A 27,452-nucleotide genomic window follows, 5' to 3' on the forward strand; every position below is an offset into this window, starting at 1 on the left:
CAGGAAATTAATTTAGTGGGTATTGCCACCATTAAGATATGAAGGGGTAGGAGAAGATTTGGGGACAAGAAAAATTTATGTTTTGAATATGTTAAGTTTATAGAGCCCAAGTGCAGATGTAAAAGAAATAGCTGGGTATTTGAGGCTGCAGCTTAGGAGGGACATCTGGGCTGGGGAAAGAGACCTGGGGTTTCAGGAGATTTGGAAGCCATAAAATTGAATGAAGGATGAGAGTGAGAAGAATAGAAGATGGAGGATTCTTGGAAGGCAGGCCAAGAAAGAAAAGCAGAGGAACTCTTGAAGGAGAGAGAAGGAGTGATTGGCAAGGATTAACCAAAGGATTGACATCCCCTCACAAAGGCGGGAAAGGAATAACATAGGAAGATTATTTCACTGCTTACTCCCTGGGGCTTGCTCTCTATTTTCTGCCTTGCCTGAATCCCCAGTTTGTCTGGGCAGCCTCGGGAGGTGGGGTCTCATCACTCCCAGGAGCCCTGAGAGGAGCGCTGAGGGAGCGCAGATGGAAGCGTGCCTCCAGAGCATATGCGCCGTCACCCGGGAGCGGAGCAGTGACCTGGCCCCCGTCTCAGGAGAACGTGTGGGGTCCTCAGGGGACAGAGGGCAGCGGAACGGTAGGTCAAAGCTGTTTTTTTTCACTTCTTTGGCATTCAGCCCGGGGGCCTAGACTTATCCTGTGCTGAGTAAACAGTATCAGGCCATTCACCTGGGGGTTGATGAGGCAAGTGTGGGCCCCAATGCAGAGCTGCAAGGTCCAGGTCACGCTGGGAAGTTGCAGGACCAAGCTGACTCATCTCCTCGGCTCAGCGGTAAAGGCTGAGGGGCTCCTTTAAGCGTCCTTCCTTTGAAAACATTCATAAATAAATGTATCACTTAGGAATGCTCTTCAATAACAAGAAACAGAAAAGCTAACTTACAAGGGCTTAAACAAATTGGGATTTATTTTCCTTACTGGAGGTTGTCAGTAGCTGGCATTGGTTTGCTGCTGCTGCTGCTACTAAGTTGCTTCAGTCGTGTCCGACTCTGTGCGACCCCATAGACGGCAGCCCACCAGGCTCCCCCGTCCCTGGGATTCTCCAGGCAAGAACACTGGAGTGGGTTGCCATTTCCTTCTCCAATGCATGAAAGTGAAAAGTGAAAGTGAAGTCGCTCAGTCGTGTCCGGCTCTTAGCGACCCCATGGACTGCAGCCTACCAAGCTCCTCCATCCATGGGATTTTCCAGGCAAGAGTACTGGAGTGGGGTGCCATTGCCTTCTCCGGGCATTGGTTTAGGGCACTATAATATTAGAGATAACAATCTTGTATTTTTCTTGACCTTTTCCTCAGGGTCGCAATAGTTTTGCCATAGCTCCAAGTATTACATCCCTATTCAGGGTGGACAACAGAGGGGAAGAGTTATAACTATCCTATTTATTAAAAACAAAGGTTTCCCAAAATCCAAACAGGTTTTTGCTATCTCTAATGGGCCAGGACATTGTCAAAAGTCACCTACAGCTACCGACGATAAAAAGGTGGTTTTAGTTTTTCCAGCCTCTAGAGTGAAGACTTGGAGAAGGCAATGGCAACCCACTCCAGTACTCTTGTCTGGAAACTCCCATGGATGGAGGAGCTGGTAGGCTGCAGCCCATGGGGTAGTGAAGAGTCGGACATGACTGAGCGACTTCACTTTTCACTTTCATGCATTGGAGAAGGAAATGGCAACCCACTCCAGTATTCTTGCCTGGAGAATCCCAGGAACAGAGGATCCTGGTAGGCTGCCGTCTATGGGGTCGCACAGAGTCGGACACGACTGAAGTGACTTAGCAGCAGCAGCAGAGTGAAGACTGGCCTGAGAATGAGGTTTGGAGTGGATATGGGATAAGCTACTCAAATTGCCTCTTTTTTAAATTAATTAATTAATTTAAAGTAAATTTTTGGCCGCTCTGGGTCTTCCTTGCTCATGGCTTCCTCCAGTTGCAGCAAGCGTGGGCTATGCCCCAGTTGAGGTGTGTGGGCATTGCGGTGGCCCCTCTTGCCAGGGAGCGCCGGCGCTAGGGTGTGAGGGCTTCAGTAGCTGTGGCGCATGGGCTTGTCTGCTCTGCGGCATGTGGAATCTTTCCAGAGCAGGGATGGAACCTGTGTCCCTTGTATCGGCAGGTGGATTCTCAACCACTGGACCACCAGGGAAGTCCTCAGATTGCCTCTTTCTAAAGGTCTTTTGATCCTTTTGAGGGCAGCTGGGGTATAATGGGCCTCTTGCCCTGTCAAGGACCCCATCACCCACCACAACAGGCAGACCCTAGATGATTTATCAAGGCACCTGGCACCATGGCCCACTAACATCTCCCTCTGTGGGGGTTCCTGTCTCACAGAGCCACACCATCTGAAGAAGAGGGTGAAGTCTGTCTTAACTTTCAAGTAATGAAACTTAGCACCGTTTTGGTTTGTTATTGTTTTTGACCACGCCGCCTTGCATGCAGGATTTTAGTTCCCTGACCAGGGATTCAACCTGTGCCCGCTGCGGTAAGAAGCAGGACTCTTAACCACAGGACCACCAGGGAAATCCCAGGACTATTTTTTTGGTCAAAGATACATAGTCAGTTAACTCAGAGAGGAAGTAGTCAAACCAGTTTTCTGGGATGGCTGCTAGTTCTCATCTTTCAACCAGCCGCTGGGCCCCGACGAGGTAGCTGGTGGCCAGGTCTGAGGGTACCTGAGGGCCTCGTGCCAGCTGGCTCCGCCCTCTCCTCCTCTCCTCATCTCTGGCTGTGCTGCCACCTCGTCCCACCTGACAGCTACACCTTAGTTTGAGCTACCTTCTCATTTATCTCTCTCGCTTGCAGATGCAGTATCTCTGAAATGGACAATGTCGACAGCCTGATCACCCACCTACTGTCTGCTCCACTGTGGCAGGCTGGCAGGGAGAGCCAGGATCCTAACCACAGTCCCAGGCTGGGTGCACACACACTGCTGGGAATAGTCCCCAGATTAGTGCAGTGTTATCAGATGTGGCGGGAGAGTGTGGAGGAGACGGCTCTGCCTGCTCCCGCTGGGAGAGGATTCGGGAAAAACCCAGATGGACCTTCATATGTGACTTGGACTTGGTGCTCAGTGGGTGCTTGCCCATGTAAACAAGAAGGCACGCGCCCATTCTCAAGCATGCCTGGGAGTCTCCTGCTTGAGTGGGTAAGTTACTGCTTGTGCTGAGCTAAAGGGCACATGCTGCAGAAGCTGCAGAAGCTGGACTTGCTAGGTGACAGCCTGCAGCCTGCCTGGGGGTGCACCCAGAGCAGGAGCTTCACCCAGCAAGGACGTGCAGTTCCTGTGCTTAATGGACAAGCACTCACCTCAACCCTATTTCCTGAATCCAAACAACCTGAGAAGGGATGATGAGGGGTGCAGGGCAGGGGCAGGCTGATACAGACAGAATTTCAAAAGGTCTGGCTTAGACTCCCTGCTGTGCTGATAAGGGTGTGGATGAAGCTGTTGGTAGGAATACAAACTGGCCTAGCGGTTTGGTGACGTTATCTACCAAATTTTAAATGGGTATGTCCCTATGCCACAGATACATTTCCACACATATGTTAACAAAGTTACTCTGAGTCTGGAGCAGAATTTGAGGGAGTTGGGGGACATACATTTTAAAAATTCATACCCTTTTATATTTGCATTTCTTGATAATGAGCAACCATTACCTTTCTATTAATAATTATAAACATAGTAAGTGCGACTATCGTCTCCTGGGTTCAGAGGTGTTATCAGTGTAGCTATTATTATCACCCTGGAAGGAATTCTGGCCTGAAGGCTTCTGAATTCCACAGGTAGAAATTTTTCAGAGTCAGGAGGGGTCACTGGGGACAAGACGCATCTGGTAAGGAGACTTGGGGGTCCAATTGGAGAGGGCAGAGCATCCAGCCTTCTTTGCTTGGGCTGCCTCACAGCTCTTAGCTGGGACCTGGGGCCCCAGCACCCAGTTTATTAAACTGAAGAAATAGAAAAGAAACTATATGAACAGCAGTTCATGAAAAAATAAAGTACATTCTTAAAAGAAAGAAAAAGGTTATTAAAATGGTGTAGAAAGCAGTATGCAGGTAAATGATGAAAGGAACTAAAAATAACTCCCTAGTTGGCCCGCAGATCTCCAGTAAGTGTCAGGCCTGAGGCTGCTGAGTGGACCACGGGAACCCCGGAGGTTCCCAAAGGCACTGACCTGGAGGGTGGGCTGAGGTTGCGGGTCTGCCTTCTACTGCTCTGTCCTCTGTGAGGACACGGGCGGCACCCTAGGACTGCTCACAGCTGAGCTGGAGGCTGGTGGGACCATCCAGATAAAACCTGTGTGAAGGACTGGGCCCCTCAGAAAGACACTGGGATGTGGAGAAATGCACGACATAAACCAGTTATGAGCAGGCACATTCTCTAAGCGTTCCCAGCCTCATTCTCGGCCTTCCTCTGCTCCCTAGGGCTGCCTTCACCTTCCTGCAGTGGGAGGATACCTTATCCTTGGAACCCCAAAGCACTCTCAGGCCTGCTTTTCCCAGGTCTCCCTCTTGGGGTAGCTAACAGAATGTGCACCCCTTCAAGACAAAAGAGCTAGTCTAGGACTTGGACTGGCTCTGAGTAAAGGGTTTAACCAGCCTCTCTCCCCATTTCCTACATTTCCCAGAGTTGGATTCTTCAGTGTGGCCTAACCCCTTGAGAAGACTTCAGCATTCTCCCTGGAGGGGTCTAAATTTATCAGACTGGCTGTTCAAGGGCATCTCTGCCAGGTGAGGAGAATATAATGCCCAGCTCTCCTTCTGGTAGCTTCTCTCTGGGCCCCCCTGTAGCAATAGCTGAAAAGGGCCACATCTTCACTCATCCCTGAGTTACAGGAACAATGCCTTCCACAACCCTATAGAAAAGAAATATAGGCAACTTGGGAAAAGATTAAAAACATATTGCTGCATCCTCAGCTCATGAAAGGATGACAAGTACCTGTATGTGGAGACGGTGAAAGGTATTTATGCTGGCTTATTGAATTCCAGGGTTTGGTCTCCCAGAGCAAAGAAATATCTGCCCAGAAAAAGATCTCCACCACTTAGAATGGTTTCCTGCTTTGAGACCAGGGGTTTTCCAAGGCTTCAAAAGTCCTACGACCAATTCTTTGTTAAGTCTTGTGTTTGAATTTTGAGGGCTCCTCACCAGCTAGAAATCCGAAGGAAAGAAATTTTCTCTGGTACAGAGCAATCTGGCTTCAGGGGAGGGAAGGGATAAATTATCTCTGCTTGCTCTTCCAAACCCCAGGGGTCTTTTCCCTATCACTAAAAAAATAGCACAATAAGAATAAAAATGAGAAGATAAGATGAGATCAAAGAATGTGATATAAAATTATAAAGGACAAAATAGAGATGAGGAATGATCAAAATAAGTAAAACAGAAATAGAGGACTAACAGATTAAAAGAATAAAAAAGAAATGAGCTTTAAAATTACATACAAAATATAATCAGCAATTTATAAGATTAGGAGCTGTTATAAAAACAAAGAAGGTTTATGGTGTTCAACAGATCAGGGCAATCAGAGATGTACACAGTCAGCAGGAGTCTTCCTTGTCTCTCACACAGAGTCAGTGTTTAAACCACATTTAGCCACTGACAACCCTTCTAAATCACATCTATCGATATCATTGGAACTTTGCCCTGATTTTTGTTGATATCTGTAGGGTGGTATCCTCTTTATTTTTCTGCCAGGGTTTCCCAAAGCAAATTTTATTTGAAACTAGTAAAGTATAAGTTCACAATGCCCAAGTCTCAATTCTAAAATTCAAAAAGCCCTAAAAACAAGAATTTGCCTTCTCTTATCTGGAGACATAACCTGATCCGGCCAGAATTCACTCAGTGGCAAAACCCAACTGAATGGAAGTGAAGCTATCTCTATGAGGAATATTCATGTATTTCCTTGCAGAAATATTGATATGTTTGATTACTGGAGAATGCTGGTGCTTGCATGGAGGGTTGCGTAATATAGATTGTATGTACCTTATTGTCTTTCTAGAATCCTGAAACACATCTGGCCCCAAAGTTTCAGGTAAGAGATTGTGGACCAGAATCGAAATCCTCCATCAGAGGACAGAAGAATGGATGTATAAGCAGTGGTGTGTTTACACAGTGGGATTACACAGCAATGACAATGACGTATCCACACTACGTGCTTGTTGATAGAATGAAGCCAGACACAAAAACATATCTGCTGAAAGCCTCAAGACCATGTTGCTTTTCTTTATTCACTTCAGGTAAGGAATTCGCCTGCAATCCTTGGGTTTGATCTTTGGGTCAGGAAGATCCTCTGGAGGAGGAAATGGCAACCTACTCCAGTATTCTTGCCTGGGAAATCCCATGGACAGAGGAGCCTGGTAGGTTACAGTCCATGGGGGTTGGAAAGAGTCAGACATGCCTGAGCACGTGCGCGTACACACACATACACACACACACACACACACACACACAGAAGTCGCTCAGTCGTGTCCGACTCTTTGTGACCCCATGGATTGTAGCCCACCAGGCTCCTCGGTCCATGAGATTTTCCAGGCATGAATACTGGAGTGAGTTGCCGTTATGATTCAAATGCAAGACATACAACCAGGTAGGATTTCTTGCAGCAAATACAGGCCAGGACCCTGATGACCTCTTCACCTCGGTTGACCTCCACGGGTAATGCACACCGTTGTCCCCCCACGCTTTCAGTCCTGCCACCAGCGCTGAGCTCCCTCCCTTTCTACCTTCCTCTCTCAGCCTTTATCTCCAGCGCCTCTGTGCCTTCCCTAGGGTGGAGTAGCTCATGGATGGTGGCAATCTTGTCTTTTCATGCTTTTGTCCCGACTCCATCTGGGGTCCCTCCCCACCCTCTTCCCTGGCCATTCACATAATTCACATAGGTATTTTATCTTCCTTCATTTCCTCTCCTTGGCTTGACAGGGCTGCTGATCCCACGCAGCCTGCTCTCTTCCTGTCCTGTGTCTCCACTGTCTGATCCTTGGGATCGGCTGGGTTTAGGCTTTTGTTTGGGCCGCAGGGCTTTCTCTCTGCCTCTGCCTCTCTTTCCCACCACCCTCCCTTCTTTCCCCCTCATCTTGATGTCTTTTGTGGGACGTGCACTTTTATCTTCTTTTGATTCGCTCTCTCCTCTTTGTAGAGGGAGAATGAAAGGCTCGGCTAATTGTAGCAGGAGGGCAGGGACGCCGTGTTCCCCTTCCCAGCATCTTCCCCACCAGGCTGAGCAGGAAGGGAAATGAGGGCAATTCAGACTCTCACCTGCTCCCCGGTCAGCTCCAGATCTCTCTCCCACGTGGGTTTTTCTTCCCCAGTTTTCTAAGTGGAAATGAAACAGTCCTGGAGCCCCTCAGCACCACCTCCACTAAGACTCCCTGGACCCGCCACGCTCTCATTTATGTATCACTGCACTCTGGCGTGTGCCAGCCATCATGGCAAGTGCACAGAGTGGTGAACCAGACGGATGTATACTTTCTGCTTTCACAAGTCACAGCCATTAAGTGGGTCAAGGATATGATAAGGGAATTACAGTAATGTCTCCAACAGAGGACCTGAGCTCAGAATGGGGGTAGTGATCATCACTGATGAAGCGATGTCTAAGCTGGGAACTGACTTGGAGGAGTTCAGTGAGAGAGGGGAGGAAAATAGGTCCTAAATAGAGGCAGCATTCAGTCTAATAGGGAGAAAGCATGCTGATTTAAATTTATTATATGAATTTATAGAGCATAAACTGCTGAGGGGCTGGAGATAGAGTCTTGTAAGCAGCCTGGAGTTTATCCTAAGGATGCAGGGAAGTCATGGAAGTGTTTTGAATGAGGATGTTGGACAGATGATATCTGTGTTTGGGGTGTATGCAGAATAGAATACAGTGAGACTGGAAGAAGGATTAGGATGTATATTCACTTCCTACCACTTCAGTAAGTTGCCACAAATCTGGTGGCTTAAAACACAACTGTATTATCTTACAGTTCTGGAGGTCAGAAGTCTAAAGTCAGACTCACTGGGCTAAAGCTAAGATGGTGGGTAGGATGTTTCCTTCTGGAGGTTTAAGAAGAAAGTCCATTTTCTTTTCTTTTTCAGCTTCCAGAGGGTGCATCCTTTGGGTTCTGGTCCCTTCCTCCATATTCAAGGAGTTTCATGCCAGTCTCTGCCTCCATTGTCAGGTGCCCTCTCCATGCCTGACCTTCATGCCTCTCTCTTATAAGGACTCTCGTGAATACTTTGGGGCCACTCAGATAATCCCATCTCCAGATCCTAATTTAGTCACATTTGCAAAGTCCCTTTTGTCATGTAAGGTGGCACTTTTGCAGGTTCTGAGGATTAGGACATGGATGTCTTTGGGGGCCCTTCTTCTGCCCATCATAGGAGGCTATGGTGGAATTTCAGGCAGGACATAATGATAGCTTAAATTGAGTAGGAGCAATGGAGATGGAGCCAAGAAGACTGATTTGAGATAACTTTAGGAGGTATACTAATTGTTGACTAATTTGATGTGGGAGATGAAGGAGGATGAGCAGGGATCACTTCTCACTTTTGGATTCCAGGAACTGACCAGATAGGGATATCTGTGATATACAAGATAGAGAAAAGAAGAGAAATCCCAGGTGTGGTGGATGGAAAAAACAGGGAGAGATGAGTGTCTGCTACCCCTGAGACATGTAAGAAGGAAGAGCCAGAGGGCAGGTGGGCGTGTATTTGAAGCCCAGAAGGGTCTGAAGAGGGTGATATAAATTAGTCTGAGGTGACTCTATTTTAGTTGAGTAGACCTGAAAAACCCAGCATTCAAGGAACGGGAATAATACAAGGAACCATAGAAGGACATTCGGAGTAAATAGCCAGAGACATAAGGAGACAACCGGGAGAGTTGTCTTGTTGCAGAAGACAAGTATGACAGTTTTAAAACATGTCCACTAATTCACTGATACAATAGGAGGTCAGACTATGTCACCCCAAAAGATGCCATTTAGGCATAAAGAATGTTGTTGTTCAGTCACTAAGTGGTGTCTGATTCTTTGTGACCACATGAAATGCAGCACATCAGGCTTCCCTGTCCTTCACTATCTCCTGGAGTTTGTTTAGACTCATGTCTATTGAGTCAGTGATGTCATCTAACTGTCTAATGCTCTGTTGCCTACTTCTCCTGCCCTCAGTCTTTCGCAGCATCAGGGTCTTTTCCAGTAAGGTGGCTCTTTGCTTCAGGTGGCCAAAGTATTAGAGCTTCAGCTTCAGCATCAGTCCTTTTAATGAATATTCTTGCTGTCCAAGGGACTCTCAAGAGTCTTCTCCAGCACCAGGCATAAAGATTATGTTGAACTAAAGACAACTGATAAACAGCAAACACCAGGGAAAAAAAAATTCTCTGTCCTCTCCAGTTCAGTTCAGTTCAGTCACTCAGTCATGTCCGACTCTTTCCGACCCCATGAATTGCAGCACGCCAGGCCTCCCTGTCCATCACCAACTCCTGGAGTTCACTCAAACTCATGTCCATCGAGTCAGTGATGCCATCCAGCCATCTCATCCTCTGTCATCCCCTTCTCCTCCTGCCCCCAATCCCTCCCAGCATCAGAGTCTTTTCCAATGAGTCAACTCTTCACATCAGATGGCCAAAGTACTGGAGTTTCAGCTTTAACATCATTCCTTCCAAAGAAATCCCAGGGCTGATTTCCTTCAGAATGGACCGATTGGATCTCCTTGCAGTCCAAGGGACTCTCAAGAGTCTTCTCCAACACCACAGTTCAAAAGCATCAATTCTTTGGCGCTCAGCTTTCTTCACAGTCCAACTCTCACATCCATACATGACTACTGGAAAAACCATAGCCTTGACTAGACAGACCTTTCTTGGCAAAGTAATGTCTCTGCTTTTGAATATGCTATCTAGGTTGGTCATAACTTTCCTTCCAAGGAGGAAGCGTCTTTTAGTTTCATGGCTACAGTCACCATCTGCAGTGATTTTGGAGCCCCCCAAAATAAAGTCTGACACTGTTTCCCCATCTATTTGCCATGAAGTGATGGGACCGAATGCCATGATCTTAATTTTCTGAATGTTGAGCTTTAAGCCAACGTTTTCACTCTCCTCTTTCACTTTCATCTGAGATTATTGATATTTCTCCTGGCAATCTTGATTTCAGCTTATGCTTCTTCCAGCCCAGCGTTTCTCATGATGTACTCTGCATATAAGTTAAATAGGCAGGGTGACAATATACAGCCTTGACGTACTCCTTTTCCTATTTGGAACCAGTCTGTTGTTCCATGTCCAGTTCTAACTGTTGCTTCCTGACCTGCATATAGGTTTCTCAAAAGGCAGGTCAGGTGGTCTGGTATTTCCATCACTTTAAGAATTTTCCAGTTTATTGTGATCCACACAGTCAAAGGCTTTGGCATAGTCAATAAAGCAAAAATAATGTTTTTCTGGAACTCTCTTGCTTTTTCCTTGACCCAGCGGATGTTGGCAATTTGATCTCTGGTGCCTCTGCCTTTTCTAAAACCAGCTTGAACATCTGGAAGTTCACGGTTCACGTATTGCTGAAGCCTGGCTTGGAGAATTTTGAGCATTACTTTACTAGTGTGTGAGATGAGTGTAATTGTGCGGTAGTTTGAGCATTCTTTGGCATTGCCTTTATTTGGGATTGGAATGAAAACTGACCTTTTCCAGTCCTGTGGCCACTGCTGAGTTTTCCAAATTTGCTGGCATATTGAGTGCAGCACTTTCACAGCATCATCTTTCAGGATTTGAAATAGCTCAACTGGAATTCCATCACCTCCACTAGCTTTGTTTGTAGTGATGCTTTCTAAGGCCCACTTGACTTCACATTCCAGGATGTCTGGCTCTAGGTGAGTGATCACACCATCGTGATTATCTTGGTCATGAAGATCTTTTTTGTACAGTTCTTCTGTGTATTCCTGCCACCTCTTCCTAATATCTTCTGCTTCTGTTAGGTCCATACCATTCCTGTCCTTTATTGACCCCATCTTTGCATGAAATGTTGCCTTGGTATCTCTAATTTTCTTGAAGAGATCTCTAGTCTTTCCCATTCTGTTGTTTTCCTCTTTCTTTGCATTGATCGCTGAGGAAGGCTTTCTTATCTCTCCTTGCTCTTCTTTGGAACTCTGCATTCAGATGCTTATATCTTTCCTTTTCTCCTTTGCTTTTCGCTTCTCTTCTTTTCACAGCTATTTGTAAGGCCTTCCCAGACAGCCATTTTGCTTTTTTGCATTTCTTTTCCATGGGGATGGTCTTGATCCCTGTCTCCTGTACAATGTCACGAACCTCATTCCATAGTTCATCAGGCGGTCTATCTATCAGATCTAGTCCCTTAAATCTATTTCTCACTTCCACTGTGTAATCATAAGGGATTTGATTTAGGTCATACCTGAAGGGTCTAGTGGTTTTCCCTACTTTCTTCAATTTACATCTGAATTTGGCAATAAGGAGCTCATGATCTGAGCCACAGTCAGCTCCCAGTCTTGTTTTTGTTGACTGTATAGAGCTTCTCCATCTTTGGCTGCAAAGAATATAATCAATCTGATTTCAATTTTGACCATCTGGTGATGTCCATGTGTAGAGTCTTCTCTTGTGTTGTTGGAAGAGGGTGTTTGCTATGACCAGTGTATTCTCTTGGCAAGACTCTATTAGCCTTTGCCTTGCTTCATTCCGTATTCCAAGGCCAAATTTGCCTGTTACTCCAGGTGTTTCTTGACTTCCTACTTTTGCATTCCAGTCCCCTATAATGAAAAGGACGTCTTTTTTGGGTGTTAGTTCTAAAAGGTCTTATAGGTCTTCATAGAACTGTTCAACTTCAGCTTCTTCAGCGTTACTGGTTGGGGCATAGACTTGGATTACTGTGATATTGAATGGTTTGCCTTGGAAATGAACAGAGATCATTCTGTCATTTTTGAGATTGCATCCAAGTAGTGCATTTCAGACTCTTTTGTTGACCGTGATGGCTACTCCATTTCTTCTAAGGGATTCTTGCCCACAGTAGTAGATATAATGGTCATCTGAGTTAAATTCACCCATTCCAGTCCATTTTAGTTTGCGGATTCCTAGAATGTTGACATTCACTCTTGCCATCTCCTGTTTGACCACTTCCAATTTGCCTTGATTCATGGACCTGACATTCCAGGTTCCTATGCAATATTGCTGTTTACAGCATCGGACCTTGCTTCTATCACCAGTCACATCCACAACTGGGTATTGTTTTTGCTTTGGCTCCATCCCTTCATTCTTTCTGTAGTTATTTCTCCACTGATCTCCAGTAGCAATCTGGGCACCTACCAACCTGGGGAGTTCCTCTTTCAGTATCCTATCATTTTGCCTTTTCATACTGTTCATGGGGTTCTCAAGGCAAGAATACTGAAGTGGTTTGCCATTCCCTTCTCTAGTGGACCACATTCTGTCCTCCCCGACTGTTTGTCTAAAAGGAGGCTTGAATTCTTAATCACCAGAGACTCTTATTATTAATTACCAGAGACTTAGTGTTGTCTCTTCATTGCCTAGAGACAACACCAAAAGGACTGCATAACAAACCTGAAATAACTCTTTCTTCCTTTAATTTTCTGGATATATTTACTTTGCACAATTTGCCATTCCTGGAAGCCTGAAACCCTTTTTCTTTGTCTTATTGCTTCTCTACAAATTTAATTTATTTATTTTTGTTGAGATGCTATAAGCCCAAGTTCTAACCACCCCTTTGAGTTACTCATCATCCTTTTCCTGAATATATGAGCTCTGCAAGTCATAATAAATTCTGTCTCTTGTTAAAGTCTTTTGTCAGTCTAATTTTCAGGGCTTCAGCAATCAACCTAAAAGTGTAGAGAAAGAAAGTTTTATTTCTTCCTTTATCATACTCCTTCCTTTAAAAGATGGACTTTAGGAACTCCCCTGGCTGTCTAGTGATTGGCACTCCACATTTCCACTTCAGGGAGCAGGGGTTTGATTCCTGATTGGGAAACTAAGATCCTGCAACCCACATGCTGCATCTTGAATGCTGTCCAGTGTGGCCAAAAAATTAAAAAATTTGAAAAGTAAAAGGTCGAGTTTAATTCTGATCCCTTTGAATGTGGGCTACACTTATTGACTCGCTTTTAAGAAATAGAATAAAGCAAAAGTGACAGTGTGTGAATTTAGAGGTGAGGTCATCAAAGGACGGCAAATTCCTGCTCTTTCTTTCTGGGAGAAGTTATGCCATGTTGTAAGGTCACACAAACCGCTTATGGAGACATCCTCATGATAAAGGACTAAACCTTCTAGCTGAGAACCAGAGAGGAACTGGGTCCTCTGCCAAAAACCAGAGGAATGAGCCCCCATGGTGTACCCCCGGCCCTAGTCTAGCCTTCAGATGACTGCAGCCTTGGCCAACATCCTAACCATAATTATACGAGAGACTTTGAACAAAATCACCCAGAATATACTCTGGAATTTCTGACTTACAGAAAGCATGAAATAATAAATATATGATGTTTTAGGTGACTAAAGTTTTGGAGTAATTTGTTACATGACAACAGATAACTAATACAACCAAGAAAATGTATTTCAAGGGAAGAGCGATCAAGCATGGCCATGCAACTAAGAAGTCAAGTAGAAATTAGTAGGTTGTACTGTTAGGGGAAACACACAGACTGAAACTGCCCACCCTGGCCAGGCACCATGGTAACCATTTGTGTGAGTTATTTTATGATAGGAGGTCCTCGTAAGGAACACAGAACTAACAAGCCACCACCAACCAGAAGAATTCAGGAAAGGCCCAAAGGTCACTTGTCCTACCACCTTCCAGAATCCTTCTCACTGGCACCCATCTTGGCTGAGCAATGTGTACGCACCACTCTGAGTCAGAGGGATTGGCCAGAGACAACCTGGAAACTAATCCCATCATCATGAGACTGAGAGCCATGTGGCAGAGCAGTCCTCCTGGGTTCCCTTACCCCACTGCTCTGTGCTCAGGCATCCCCTTCACAATAAAGTTTCTTGCTTTGCCAACATGTGTGTCTCCTTGGGGCTTGCCTCAAAGCTCAGTTGGTAAATAATCCATCTGTGATGCAGGAGACCTCAGTTCAATTCCTGGGTCGGGAAGATCCACTGGAGAAGGGATAGGTTACCCACTCTAGTATTCTTGGGGTTCCCTTGTGGCTCAGCTGGTAAAGAATCTGCCTGCAATGCAGGAGATCTGGGTTTGATTCCTGGGTTGGGAAGATCCCCTGGAGAAGGGAAAGGCTACCCACTCTAGTATTCTGGCCTGGAGAATTCCATGAACTGTATAGATAATTCATTTCTGAATGTTAGACAAGAACCCCCTTTTGGGTCCTGAAAGGACCCTTTCCTACAACAGTACCAATAGTAACTTTCTGGTACTAAAATCCAGAGTTGAGGAAAGGACTAAATAAATTTTGTAGGAGTCCCTTTGTTCCCAAACTCAAGTTTAGCTACTCTAAAGCTAAAGCTAATACCTGAGAGACGAGTGTTGGTTGGAAGGAAATGTTGCTTTATTCAGGAGGCTGGCAACATGGGGAGAAGAAGGACTTGTGTCCAAGAACCAACTCTGAAGATTCTGCTGGACTATGAAAGTTTTTAAAGGGATAAAGGGGAAGTTAACCACAGTAAATCATTTGAGGAGAGGGTCAGAGTCTTCATTATTTTCCACTGCGGACAGACTCTTTTGATTGGTCGGTGGTAAGGTAACAGGGTGGTGTTCCAGGAAACTTGCACTCAGCCTGAAGTTACCATCCTCTTCCTGGGTGGGGGCTCTAATTCCTGCAGAAGAACTCAGAGGTATTTTTATGTGTATACTTTGAGGAAGAACCAGGACCCTGCTTTATGGTGCTCTATTGTTTCTTGATTGCTTCCCTTTTGTTTTTGTAATCCCTCCCTTTCCTGATTAGCAACCGTTTGAATCTGCCCTTTGGAACACAGGGATAGTCTAGGAGGCTGAATGAAGCCTTTTTCCTACAAATGCAAAACAAGAGATGCAGAAAGGATTTATACCTGGGACAGCCTCACAGAGTTCTATTCAGTTTTAGCTTGGCCAGAATGAGTGCACCCTGGTTATTTAACTTATACGCAGAATACATCATGCAAAAGGCTGGGCTGGATGAATCACAAGCTGGAATCAAGACTGCTGGGAGAAATTTCAACAACCTCAGATATGCAGATGATACCACTCTAATGGCAGAAAGCGAAGAGGAACTAAAGAGCCTCTTGTTGAGAGTGAAAGAAGAGAGTGAAAAAGCTGGCTTAAAACTCATCATTCAAAAAACAAAGATCTGGTCCCATCATATCATGGCAAAAAGATGGGGAAAAATGGAAACAGTGACAGACTTTATTTTCTTGGGCTCCAAAATCTCTGCAGACGGTGACTGCAGCCATGAAATGAAAAGACTCTTGCTCCATGGAAGAAAAGCTGTGACAAACCTAGACAGCGTCTAAAAAGCAGACACGTCACTTTGCTGACAAGGGACTATAGAGTCAAAGTTATGGTTTTTCCAGTAGTCATGTTATGGATGTGAGAGTTGGACCATAAAGAAGGCTGAGTGCCAAAGAATTGATGCTTTCAAGCTGTGGTGCTGGAAAAGACTCTTGAGAGTCCCTTGGACAGCGAATAGATCAAACTAGTGAATCCTAAAGGATCCTAAAGGATCAGCCCTGGACTGATGCTGAAGCTAAAACTCTACTACTTTGACCACCTGATGCAAAGAACTGACTAATTGGAAAAGACTCTGATGCTGATAAAGATTGAGGGCAGGAAGGAGAAGGTGGCAACAGATCATGAGATGGTTAGATGGCATCACTGAATCAATGGATATGAGTTTGATCAAATTCCAAGAGATAGTGAAGGACAGGGAAGCCTGGTGGGCTGCAGTTCATGGGATCACAGTCAGATAGGACTTAGTGACCACACAACAATAGAATGAGTTCAACTATGTGAAACTAACAGTCATTTGTTTTTTTCACTGATGTATTGCTGGAAAGAAAGAAAAGAAAGGAGCATCTGGAAGCTGATCTAGCATCAGTCCTACTTATAAGCTGGTTTTGGTGCATCACAATGTGAATTTCGAAGAGCCTTATTTTTTTTTAAATGGTACCAAGGACTTTTAAGCTTTGGACAGGAAGCTTATAGAGTAAAATCAAATAAGTGTTCTCTGTTACTTCTCTGAATTCCTCTGGGTGAAGTCAAGACATCTGTTGATGGCTTTATTATTTTCAGTAAGTGATCCAAAATGATCACTTAGTCAGTCATCACGTGACTGAACAACTCTTGAGGAGAAAATGTCCCAGGAATCTGACTTCAGCTTCTACTTCTCAAGTAAAACTTGTTCCTCAAACCATCACAGGACTCTATGCCTAATGGACTGATCTTTTCTCAGTTGCATACTTTTGGACACAGATTAGCCAGTTTGGTGAAAGAATTAAGCCCCAGTGCTCGAGGCACCCACTGTGTGTAATGAATTAACTTCTCTTCTTTGCATTTAAATTGTACTAGTTGTGTACCATCCTTGGGAGAACTGAGAAAAATCATTACTCAGTTTTCTGTGTTCCGGAGTTCAGACGGGGTAGCTAGTTGAGAAGGATATTCATATAGGTATGCTGAAATTTATGGTTGCTTTAGCTTAAAGAATTATGGTTGACTTAGTAAGCTTGAGATTGCTAACTAAGTTGTGAGTACTTCATGTTTAGACACATTTACTATGGGGTCCTTCTTTCCTTTTTACATTTTGTTTATTTTCATCATTTTTTCTTTTAAAAGTTATTTAGTCCTTTTAATCTTTCAGTCTTTAACTTGAACTGATTTGCCACAGTTTAATTGTTCTGAATGTGCCTTGTCTTTTCTTAAACTTTGTATTCTCAATTACATTTTTAGTTTCTCTTTATCACTATTACCTTTATGGTTATCCTCTCTTTACCTTATCTTTTATTGCAATTTTAATTTTTCATTTGAAAAGTGAAAGTAAAAGTCACTCAGTCATGTCTGAGTCTTGGAAACCCCATGGACTATACAGTCCATGGAATTCTCCAGGCCAGAATAGTGGAATGGGTAGCCTATCCCTTCTCCAGCAGATCTTCCCAACCCAGGAATCCAACTGGGGTCTCCTGCACAGCAGGCGGATTCTTTACCAACTGAGTGATCAGGAAAGCCGGTACTTTTTTCTTTTTTTAAAAGATATAATTTTTCATTTGTTTACATCTTTTTTCTTTATTTTATCTCTTCATTAATTGCTCTTATTTAAAAATATTTTTATTTGTTCTTTTGTTTTTGCTGCACCATGCAGCTTGAGGGATCTTAGTTCCCCAGCTAAGGTTTAAACTGGTACGTCCTGCCTAGGGACCATGGAGTCTTAACCACTGGACTGCCAAATGGGAGTTACAAACACAGTTCTAAAATAAGTGGGTTATATATGACCCACTCCATAAACGAAGGAAGCTAAAGTATTTTCCCCCTCTAGTTTATCTTTCTAGATTCCTTCAATGGGCCCAACATTCCCTTCCTGATGAATATATAGGATATATATATATTCATCCTATATCCTGATTGACATAGGCTGCCTACCAGCCAGAAGTTCCCCCATGATCAGGTAGAATTCTAAGATGGTCCCTAAGGTTCCCAGCCCCCAGAATATAGGTCCTGTATAATCCCCAGCCATGAGTGTATGGGACCTTGGAGGAGGATAGATTTCATTTTCAAGATTAGATTATGTCATATTACAAAGATGAAGGGATTCTGCAGATATAGTTAAGGTTCTAGTCTTTGAATTAATCAGAAGGGAGATTATTCCAGATGGGATGGGCGTGACCTAATCATGTAAGCTCTTAAAAGGGACAGGGCCCATCTTAAAATTCAGGAATTTGAAGTATGAAAGAGATCCTGCTGCTGGCCTTGAAGAGGTAGGCTGCCGTGTTTAAACAGCCTATGGTCCAAATTGCAAAGGACTTGTGTGTAATCTCTAGTTGCTAAATGCAGTGCCCAGCCAACTGCTAGCCAAAATGTGGATATCTCAGTTATACAACTGCAAGGAAATAAACTTTGCCAATGACCTGAGGGAGCTTGAGACTGGACCTTCCTATAGTTGAGCCTCCAGATAAGGACAGGCTAGCTGACATTTTGATTTAAGTCTGTGACACTGTGAGCAGAGGACGCAGCTAAAACATGCCAGGCTTCTCACCCACAGAAACTATGAGATGACAACTGAGTGTTGTTTTAAGCCACTAAACGTGTGGTCATTTGATTCATATCAATAAAAACTAGTATATTGTGTGATGTCATAATGGTAATTTTTTTAACTGCTTAATGGAGCAGTTTATTCATATTATGTTGTCAAGTTTCTCTCTAAGGAGGTACAGCTTACAACCTCCACCCTCTGTTCTGGTATTATGCAAACCATTTACACACATTACCACATATCAAGAGGGGGGGCTAGATGAGAAGTTTCATTAGGGGAAGCAACCTAGACAATTGCTGTTGTTGCTTAGTCGTGTCTGACTCTTTTCGACCCCAAGGACTGCAGCATGCCAGACTTCCCTGTCCTTCACTGTATCTTGGAGTGATGCCATCCAACCATCTCATCCTCTGCTTCCCCTTCTCCTCCTGCCCTCAGTCTTTCCCAGCACCAGGGTCTTTCCCAATGAGTGGGCTCTTTGCATCAGGTGGCCAAAGAATTGGAGCATCAGCATCAATCCTTCCAATTTATATTCAGGGCTGATTTCCTTCAGGACTGACTAGTTTGATCTACTTGCTGTTCAAGAGACTCCAAACAGTCTTCTGTAGTACCACAGTTCGAGTTTGAAAGCATCAGTTCTTCAGTGCTCAGCCTTATTTATGGTCCAAGTCTCACATCTGTACATGACTTCTGGAAAAACTATGGTCCTTTGTCAGCAAAGTGATGTGTCTGCTTTTTAACATGCTGTCTAGGTTTGTCATAGTTTTTCTTCTAAGGAGCAAAGTGAAGGTTGTTCAGTCATGTCCGACTCATTGCCACCCCATGGATTAGTCCACGGAATTCTCCAGGCCAGAGTACTGGAGTGGGTAGTCATTCCGTTCTCCAGGGGATCTTCCCAACCCTGGTGGTTCAGCTGGTCAAGAAACCACCTGCAATGCAGGAGATCTGGATTCGATCCCTGGGTTGGGAAGATCCCTTGGAGAAGGGAACGGCTATCCACTCCAGGATTCTGTCCTGGAGAATTCTATGGACTGTATGGGGTTGCAGAGTCAGACACAACTGAGTGACTTTCTAAGGAGCAAGCGTCTTTTAATTCCATGGTTGGAGTCACCATCTCAGTAATTTTGGAGCCCAAGAAAATAAAGTCTGTCACTGTTTCCATTGTTTCTCCATCTATTTGCCATGAAGTGATGGGACCGGATGCCATGATATTTGTTTTTTGAATGTTGAGTTTTAAGCCAGCGCTTCACTCTCCTCTTTCACTTTCATCAGGAGGTTCTTTAGTTCCTCTTTGCTTTCTGCCATAAGGGTGGTGTCATCTGCATATCTGACGTTGTTGATATTTCTCCCGGCAATCTTGATTCCAGCTTGTGCTACATCCAGCCCAGCGTTTCTCATGATGCACTCTGCATATAAATTAAATAGGCAGGGTGACAGTATGCAGCCTTGTCAATACTGCTTTCCTGATTTTGAAGTAGTTTTTCCAAGTTCAGTTCTAACTGTTGCTTCTTGATCTGCATACAGGTTTCTCAGGAGGCAGGTAAGGTGGTCTGGTATTCCCATCTCTTTAAGAATTTTCCATAGTTTGTTGTGATCCACACAGTCAAAGGATTTAGCAGAAGTCAATGAAGTTTTTAGTAGTCAATGAAGCAGAAGTAGATGTTTTTCTGCAATTCCCTTGCTTTTCTACGATCCAGTGGATGTTGGCAGTTTAATCTCTGGTTCCTCTGCCTTTTCTAAATCCAGTTTGTACATTGGGAAGTTCTTGGTTCACCTACTGTGGAATCTAGCTTGAAGTATTTTGAGCATTACCTTGCTAGCATGTGAAATGAGAGCAATTGTGTGGTAGCTTGAACATTTTTTGATATTGCCCTTCTTTGAGATTGAAATGACAACTGACATTTTCCAGTCCTGTGGCCACTGCTGAGTTTTCCAAATTCACTGACATTAAAAAAAAAACAACAAACAATTTATGTATTTATTTGGCTGCACTAGGTCTTACTGTTGGTTGCAAGATGTTCAATCTTTGCAACATGTGGAATCTAGTTCCCTGACCAGGGATCGAACCAAAGCCCCCTGTGTTGGGAGCTTGGAGTCTTAGCCACTGGACCACCAGGGAAGTCCCTTGCTGACCTATTGCGTGCAGCACTTTAATAGCATCATCTTTTAGGATTCAAAATAGCTCAGCTCGAATTCCATCACCTCCTCTAGCTTTGTTCATCATAATGGTTCCTAAGGCTCACTTGTCTTCACACTCCAGAATGTCTGGCTCTGGGTCAGCTAGCATACCATTGTGGTTACCTGGGTCATTAAGATGTTTTTTTGTATAGTTCTTCTCTGTATTTGTGCCACCTCTTCTCAATCTCTTCTGCTTCTGTTAGGTCCATACTGTTTATCTCCTTTATTGTATCCATCTTTGCATGAAATGTTCCCTTGGTATCTCTAATTTTCTTGAAGAGATCTCTAGCCTTTCCCATTCTATTGTTTTCCTCTATTTCTCTGCATTGTTCACTTAAGGAGGCTTTCTTATCTCTCCTTGCTATTCTTTGGAACTCTGCATGCAGTTGGGTATATCTTTCCTTTTCTCCTTTGCCTTTCACCTCTCTTCTTCTCTCAGCTATTTGTAAGGCCTCCTCAGACAACCATTTCCCATTTTTGCATCTATTTCTTTGGGATGGTTTTGGTTATTGCTTTCTGTATAATGTTATGAACTTCCGGTCTGTAGTTCTTCAGGTATTCTATCTATCTGCTTAAATCTATTTGTCACTTCCACTGTATAATCATAAGTGATTTGATTTAGGTTATACCTGAATGGTGTAGTGGTTTTCCCTACTTTCTTCATTTTAAGTCTGAATTTTGCAATAAGGAGCTCATGATCTGAGCCACAATCAGCTCCAGATCTTGTTTTTGCTAACTATATAGAGCTTCTCCATCTTCACCTGCAAAAAGTATAATCAATCTGATTTCAGTATTGACCATCTGGTGATGTCCATGGGTAGAGTCATCTCTTGTGTTGTTGGAAGAGGGTGTTTGCTATGAGCAGTGTGTTCTCTTGGCAAAACTCTGTTAGCTTTTGCCATACTTCATTTTGTACTCCAAGGCCAAACTTGCCTGTTACTTCAGATATCTCTTGACTTCCTACTTTTGCATTCCAGTCCCCTATGATGAAAGTACATATTTTTTTTGGCTTTAGTTCTAGAAGGTCTTGTAGGTCTTCATAGAACTGATCAGCTTCTTTGACATCAGTGGTTGGGGCGTAGACTTAGATTACTGTGATGTTGAATGGTTTGCCTTGGAAAGGAAGTGAGATCTGTCATTTTTGAGATTGCACACAAATATTGTGCTTCTCTTTTGTTGACTATGAGGGCTACTCCATTTCTTCTAAGAGATTCTTGCCCACAGTAGTAGATGTATGATCATCTGAATTAAATTCACTCATTCCGGTCCATTTAAATTCACTGCTTCCTAAGATGTCAGTGTTCACTCTTGCCATCTCCTGTTTGACCACTTCCAATTCACCTTGGTTCATGGACCTAACGAAGTGGTTCAGTCATTTCAGTCACTCAGTCGTGTCTGACTCTTTGTGACCCCATGGACTGCAGCATGCCAGGCTTCCTGTCCATCCCCAACTCCTGCAGCTTGTTCAAACTCATGTCCATCGAGCTGGTGATGCCATCCAAGCATTGCATCCTCTGTCATCCCCTTTTCCTCCTGCCTGCAATCTTTCCCAGCATCAGGGTCTTTTCCAATGAGTCAGTCTTTCGCATCAGGTGAATGAGTCAATGAGTCACTACTTCTCAAAGTATTGGAGCTTCAGCTTCAGCATCAGTCCTTCCAATGAATATTCAGGACTGTTTTCCTTTAGGATTGACTGGTTTGATTTCCTTGCAGTCCAAGGGACTCTCAAGAGTCTTCTCCAACACCACAGTTCAAAAGCATCAATTCTTCGGCACTCTGCTTTCTTTATAGTCCAACTCTCACATCCATACATGACTACTGGAAAAAACAGCTTTGACTAGACAGACCTTTGTCAGCAAAGTAATGTCTCTGCTTTATAATATGCTGTCTAGGTTGGTCATAACTTTTCTTCCAAGGAGCAAGCATCTTTTAATTTCATGGCTGCAGTCACCATCTGCAGTGATTTTGGAGCCCCTAAAATAAAGTCTGTCACTGTTTTCATTGTTTCCCCATCTATTTGCCATGAAGTGATGGGACCAGGTGCCATGATCTTAGTTTTCTGAATGTTGAGTTTTAATTCAGCTTTGTCACTTTCACTTTCATTAAGAGGCTCTTTAGTTCTTCGCTTTCTGCCTTAAGGGTGGTGTCATCTGCATATTTGAAGTTATTGATATTTTCTCCTGGCAATCTTGATTTCATCTTGGGCTTCATCCAGCCCAGCGTTTCACATGATGTATTCTGCATATAAGTTAAATAAGCAGGGTGACAATATACAGCCTTGACACACTCCTTTCCCAATTTGGAACTGGTTTGTTGTTCCATGTCCAGTTCTAACTGTTGCTTCCTGACGTGCATACAGATTTCTCAGGAGGCAGGTCAGGTGGTTTGATATTCCCATCTCTTTAAGTACTTTCCATAGTTTGTGGTGATCCACACAGACAAAGGCTTTGGCATAGTCAGTAAAGCAGAAGTATATGTATTTCTGGAACTCTTTTGCTTTTTCAATGATCCAGTGGATGTCGACAATTTGATCTCTGGTTCCTCTGCCTTTTCTAAATCCAGCTTGAACATCTGGAAGTTCATGATTCATGTACTGTTGAAGCCTGACTTAGAGAATTTTGAGCATTACTTTACTAGCGTGTGAGATGAGTGTGGTAGTTTGAACATTCTTTGGTATTGCCTTTCTTTGGGATTGAAATGCAAACTGACCTTCCCAGTCCTGTGGCCACTGCTGAGTTTTCCAAATTTGCTGGCATATTGAGTGCAGCACTTTCACAGCATCATCTTTTAGAATTTGAAATAGCTCAACTGGAATTCCATCGGTTCCATTAGCTTTGTTCATAGTGGTACTTCTTAAGGCCCACTTGACTTCCCATTCCAGGATGTTTGGTTCTAGGTGAGTGATCACACCATCATGGTTATCTGGTGTGATTAACAAAGTGGTTAAAGTTACAAATTAAAAGAATGGGATCTTGAGTCTTCCAATAAGACTCTTTGAAAGGAAGTAAGGTGTATGTACCCAAACTTGATATCACAATTATACTTTTCCCAAATGTTCAAAACAATGTGGTTTATCTCACATGATCAGCTTAGAAAGTGACTTTGACCCTTCTCTCATTCAAGAGTAGTTTCCATGTCTTCTTTATCTGCAGTAGGCAGACTTGTGACAGAAATAACACTCTGACTTCCAAGGCAAAATCACCAGCATATTCATTCTAGAAGTTTTCACCCACCATGTAAATAGTCTGATTTACAACCACCGAGCTGGGAGCAACCTAAAATCAACCCAAGTAAGGAGGCCACATGGAAAGGCCCTGTGACTCCATGAAGAGAGTGAGATGCCTTGCCAGTTCCAAACTGTTCAGATCTCCAGTGTATCAGCTCTAACCAGTTGACTGCAATTGGCTAAGACTTTATCCTAAGCCACCATTGCCCAGCCAAACTTTACTCAAATTCCTGACCCAACAGAGATCATGAGAGATAACAGAGCAATTGCTGTGGTTTTAACTCTTTACGTTTTAGGATGATTTGTCACACAGCAACAGATAAGCAGAACATATGAGTTTGAAATCCTTCCTTTAGCCAGCCTGTTCCCTGCATGGTTCTAAGTCCTCAATGGCCTCCCTTCTACTCTTACCTACTCAAGACTTTGCCCTCATAATCTTCTTCAGCAGGATTATGAACAGTCCTCTTCGTGTGTAAATAAGTTGACGGGATCCTCTTCCTTTGTTTTGTGATTTAGGAGAGTTTGGCTAACGTTGGCATTATCCTCAATGGCTCTTCTAGCTCTGAATCAATTGTGCCTTTGCTGGGTTAACTGAGAGATGAGAAGACCACGTATAAAAGATATGCTAGAATTGGGATGAGATGTATGAAATGTGACATTGATTTCAAGGAATTTACAATCTATTTAGTGTTTTTAAAATGTCAGTGATGAACGCTCTGTTCAGGAAACTTCAGTGACTCCACGTGGCTCTAGGTAGAATGATCATTTCATTTATTACCCAAATCAGTAGTGTTGAAAGTGAAAGGGGCCACTATTACTAGCTGCCTTGAAACACCAGGCATACATTTAGGAGGATTCTGGAAAGCAGCACATGTGGCCCTCACAGCTGTGGAACCTCTCGAAGGAGAGGCATGACGTCTCTTATTCATTGTGCTCAGCCAAACCTCAGGTTCATTTGAAGCCAACTCTCTTCCCCCTCTGTGCCTATCCCCGTGGACCTGCTCCACCTCTTCCTCTGCTGTTCTATATTCACTATCTATCCTTCTTGACGAGGACAACCCCTGCAAACATATGCCAGTTTCTATCGACTCTCTCTTACCCACTCAAGATTTTGCCTCTGTAATTCTCCCCTTTGAATCCCTGGTTTGATTAGTGTTTCCCTATCATTTTCTCAGCCCATGAACATGCTGTTATATCTCCCATCTTTAAAAAAGCCTCTCTTGACTCCATTTCCCCCGTCAGTTATGACCCTAATTCCCTTCTTCCTTTCACACAAAATTATTTGAAAGACTATTCTGTCTCTAATTTCTCTTCTTTTATTCTATTTTCAACCCACTTCAAAAAGGATTTTGCCTCCACCAGTCCATCAGAACTGCTCTGGTAGCTAATGCCTTCTACATGCTACATCCAGTGGTCATGTCTCATCCTTTCAGCAGCATTTGACAAAGGGGATCTCTCTAAGTCTTCTCTAAAAAACCTCTTCATGTGACTTCTGTATCACTACAATCACCTGGCTTGATTCCTACCTCTCTGGCCACCCTTTCGGAATCCTCGTTGCTGGTCCACACAATCCCCACCTTCCGTGCTAAAGGTTCCAATGCCCCAAGTTTAATCCTTGGGTCTGACAGCTTTTTGGCTGCACTCACTGCTTAGGGGATTTTATCCAACCTCAGCGTTTTAAACTCTCTCTACACCTGACGGTTCCCCAACTTGCACCCCTAACCTGAACCTCTTTCCAGAGCTCCGGTCTTGATGATCTGGTTGTGTACTTTGTGTCTCCACTTGAAAGCCTAACAGGCATGTCAAACTTAGTGTGTCCAAAGGCGAACACTTGCTGTTTACCTTAACACTCTTCCTTCCTTAGCCTTGCCAAGCAGATAAATGGCAACTCCATTTTTTGACAAAGTGGTGTCATCTTTGACTTTTCTTCATAGCCAAACCGTCAGCAAATTCTGTCTGTTCTACCTTCAGCATGTTTCCAGAATTAGACTATCATTATTTCTCAAGCTCCTAACTTGTCTTCCTGTTCCTGCCTTTGCTTTTTGTTGGTCTATTCTTAACACTGCAACCAGACTTGATTTGTTAAGTCCTAAGTCAGATTATGTCACTTCTTGACTTAAAACGTGTATCTCACTGAGAGTAAAGATGAAAGCATTCCTCTCCCCATCCCCTCTTTGACGTCTTCTCTTTCTCTCCCTCTCATTCACTCTGCCCCAGCTCACTGCACATGGCTGTCCTTCAAACAAACTAGGCATGTATATTTGTTCATCTGTTCCATCTCCATAGGAGACAGACATCCCCCACAGACATCTTAATGGACATCTCCTCCACTTCCTTCAAAAGGAATCCAGTGATTTCCCTGTGGTCCAGTGGTTAAGACTCCACACTTCTGATGCAGGGGATGGGTTTTGATTCCTGGTTGGGGAACTAAGATCCCTCATGCTGTGGGGCAAATAAGCCTGCATGCCACAGCTAAAGAGTTCATTGCTCTGCAATGAAGACCCAGTGGAGCCAAAATAAAAATAAATAAAGTAATCCAAAGGTCATCATGTTAGATGACCTTCCTTGGTCACTGTGGTGGCCAGCCTCCAGCATGGCCCCAGTGATTTCCGTATCCTGATATTCATACCCTTGTGTCCCCTCCCACATTGTACCAGGGTTGGTTTGTGTGATGGCAGAAGTAATGATGAGCCGCTTGAGATTAGGTGATCAAGGCCTGCAGCTTCTTGAGCATGTGATCTCCTCCTTGAATCATTCTCTATGCATTTGAGAGAGCAAGCCACTATGTCCCGAGCAGTCCTATGGAGAGGCAAGGAACCAAGGCCTCTTGCCAATAGCCATGTGAGTTGAGCATGGAAGCTCATAGTCAATATCTTGTTTGCAAGTTCATCAGAGATCCTGAGCCAGAACCATTCCTGTTAAGTCATTCTTGACTTCCCAACCTTAGAAGTGTGTGAAATAGTAAATGTTTATGATTTCAGCTGTTAAGTTTTGGAGTAGTTTGTCATACAGCAATAAATAATCCAGACACGCTGTATCCAAACTCATCCCCTGACATCACATTGACTTTTTGCTTTGTGTTTTCTTCTTAGCATTAATTATGCTATTTGTTTATCTTGTTTTGGTCTTCCTCCTTAACTAGGATGTAAACTTCTGAAGGGCAGGTATTTTTGTCTGTTTTGCTCACTGTCATGTCCCTGGCACTTAGAACAGTCTGACAGATAGCTTGCACTCAACCAGTATTTGTTAAGTAAGTGCATAAGTAAATGAATGAATCTAATTCCAGCCTTCCGTGTGAAAATTCTCCTACATAAATTTACTTATAATTCTAATCTTTCTCACAGTTCTCCAAGAATCCCTTTTATTCCAAAGCCTGTGGGGTCACTTCTGCTATAACACAATGTGCTGCTGCTGCTGCTGCTAAGTCACTTCAGTTGTGTCCGACTCTGTGTGACCCCATAGACGGCAGCCCACCAGGCTCCCCCATCCCTGGGATTCTCCAGGCAAGAACACTGGAGTGGGTTGCCATTTCCTTCTCCAATGCACGAAAGTAAAAAGTGAAAGTGAAGTCGCTCAGTCATGCCCGACTTTTAGCGACCGCATGGACTGCAGCCTACCAGGCTCCTCCATCCATGGGATTTTCCAGGCAAGAGTACTGGAGGGGGTGCCATTGCCTTCTCCGATAACATAATGTATGTGCTCCTAAAAATCATCTTATTATGCAAACACCATACAATAAAAACCACGTGGGGAAAATGGGATTCGAGGTCACAAAACTTAAATACACTTTAACTTTGTCAGCCACAGCAACAAAAAGCACAAGAACCTAATAAAAGGGCAGCACAATTTATGCTATTAAATGGTTAAGAAATACATGAA

General features: G+C 43.8%; 1 long non-coding RNA gene across 3 annotated transcripts in view; it reads right to left on the reverse strand.

The window, feature by feature from the left end:
- Positions 1–27,452, reverse strand: part of LOC112582768 — a 43,955-nt gene that overhangs the window by 6,138 nt on the left and 10,365 nt on the right. For 2 of the 3 annotated variants that reach the window (XR_006551257.1, XR_006551256.1), the window contains exons 3-4: positions 23,985–24,164; positions 725–860 (exon numbers count right to left, since the gene is read on the reverse strand). This is a non-coding gene — a long non-coding RNA (uncharacterized LOC112582768). The remainder of the gene's footprint in view (positions 1–724; positions 861–23,984; positions 24,165–27,452) is intronic. The other variant, XR_003107109.2, reaches the window with a different exon arrangement.

The sequence above is a fragment of the Bubalus bubalis genome, chromosome 5, assembly GCF_019923935.1.
Source record: "Bubalus bubalis isolate 160015118507 breed Murrah chromosome 5, NDDB_SH_1, whole genome shotgun sequence".
NCBI lineage: Eukaryota > Metazoa > Chordata > Mammalia > Artiodactyla > Bovidae > Bubalus > Bubalus bubalis.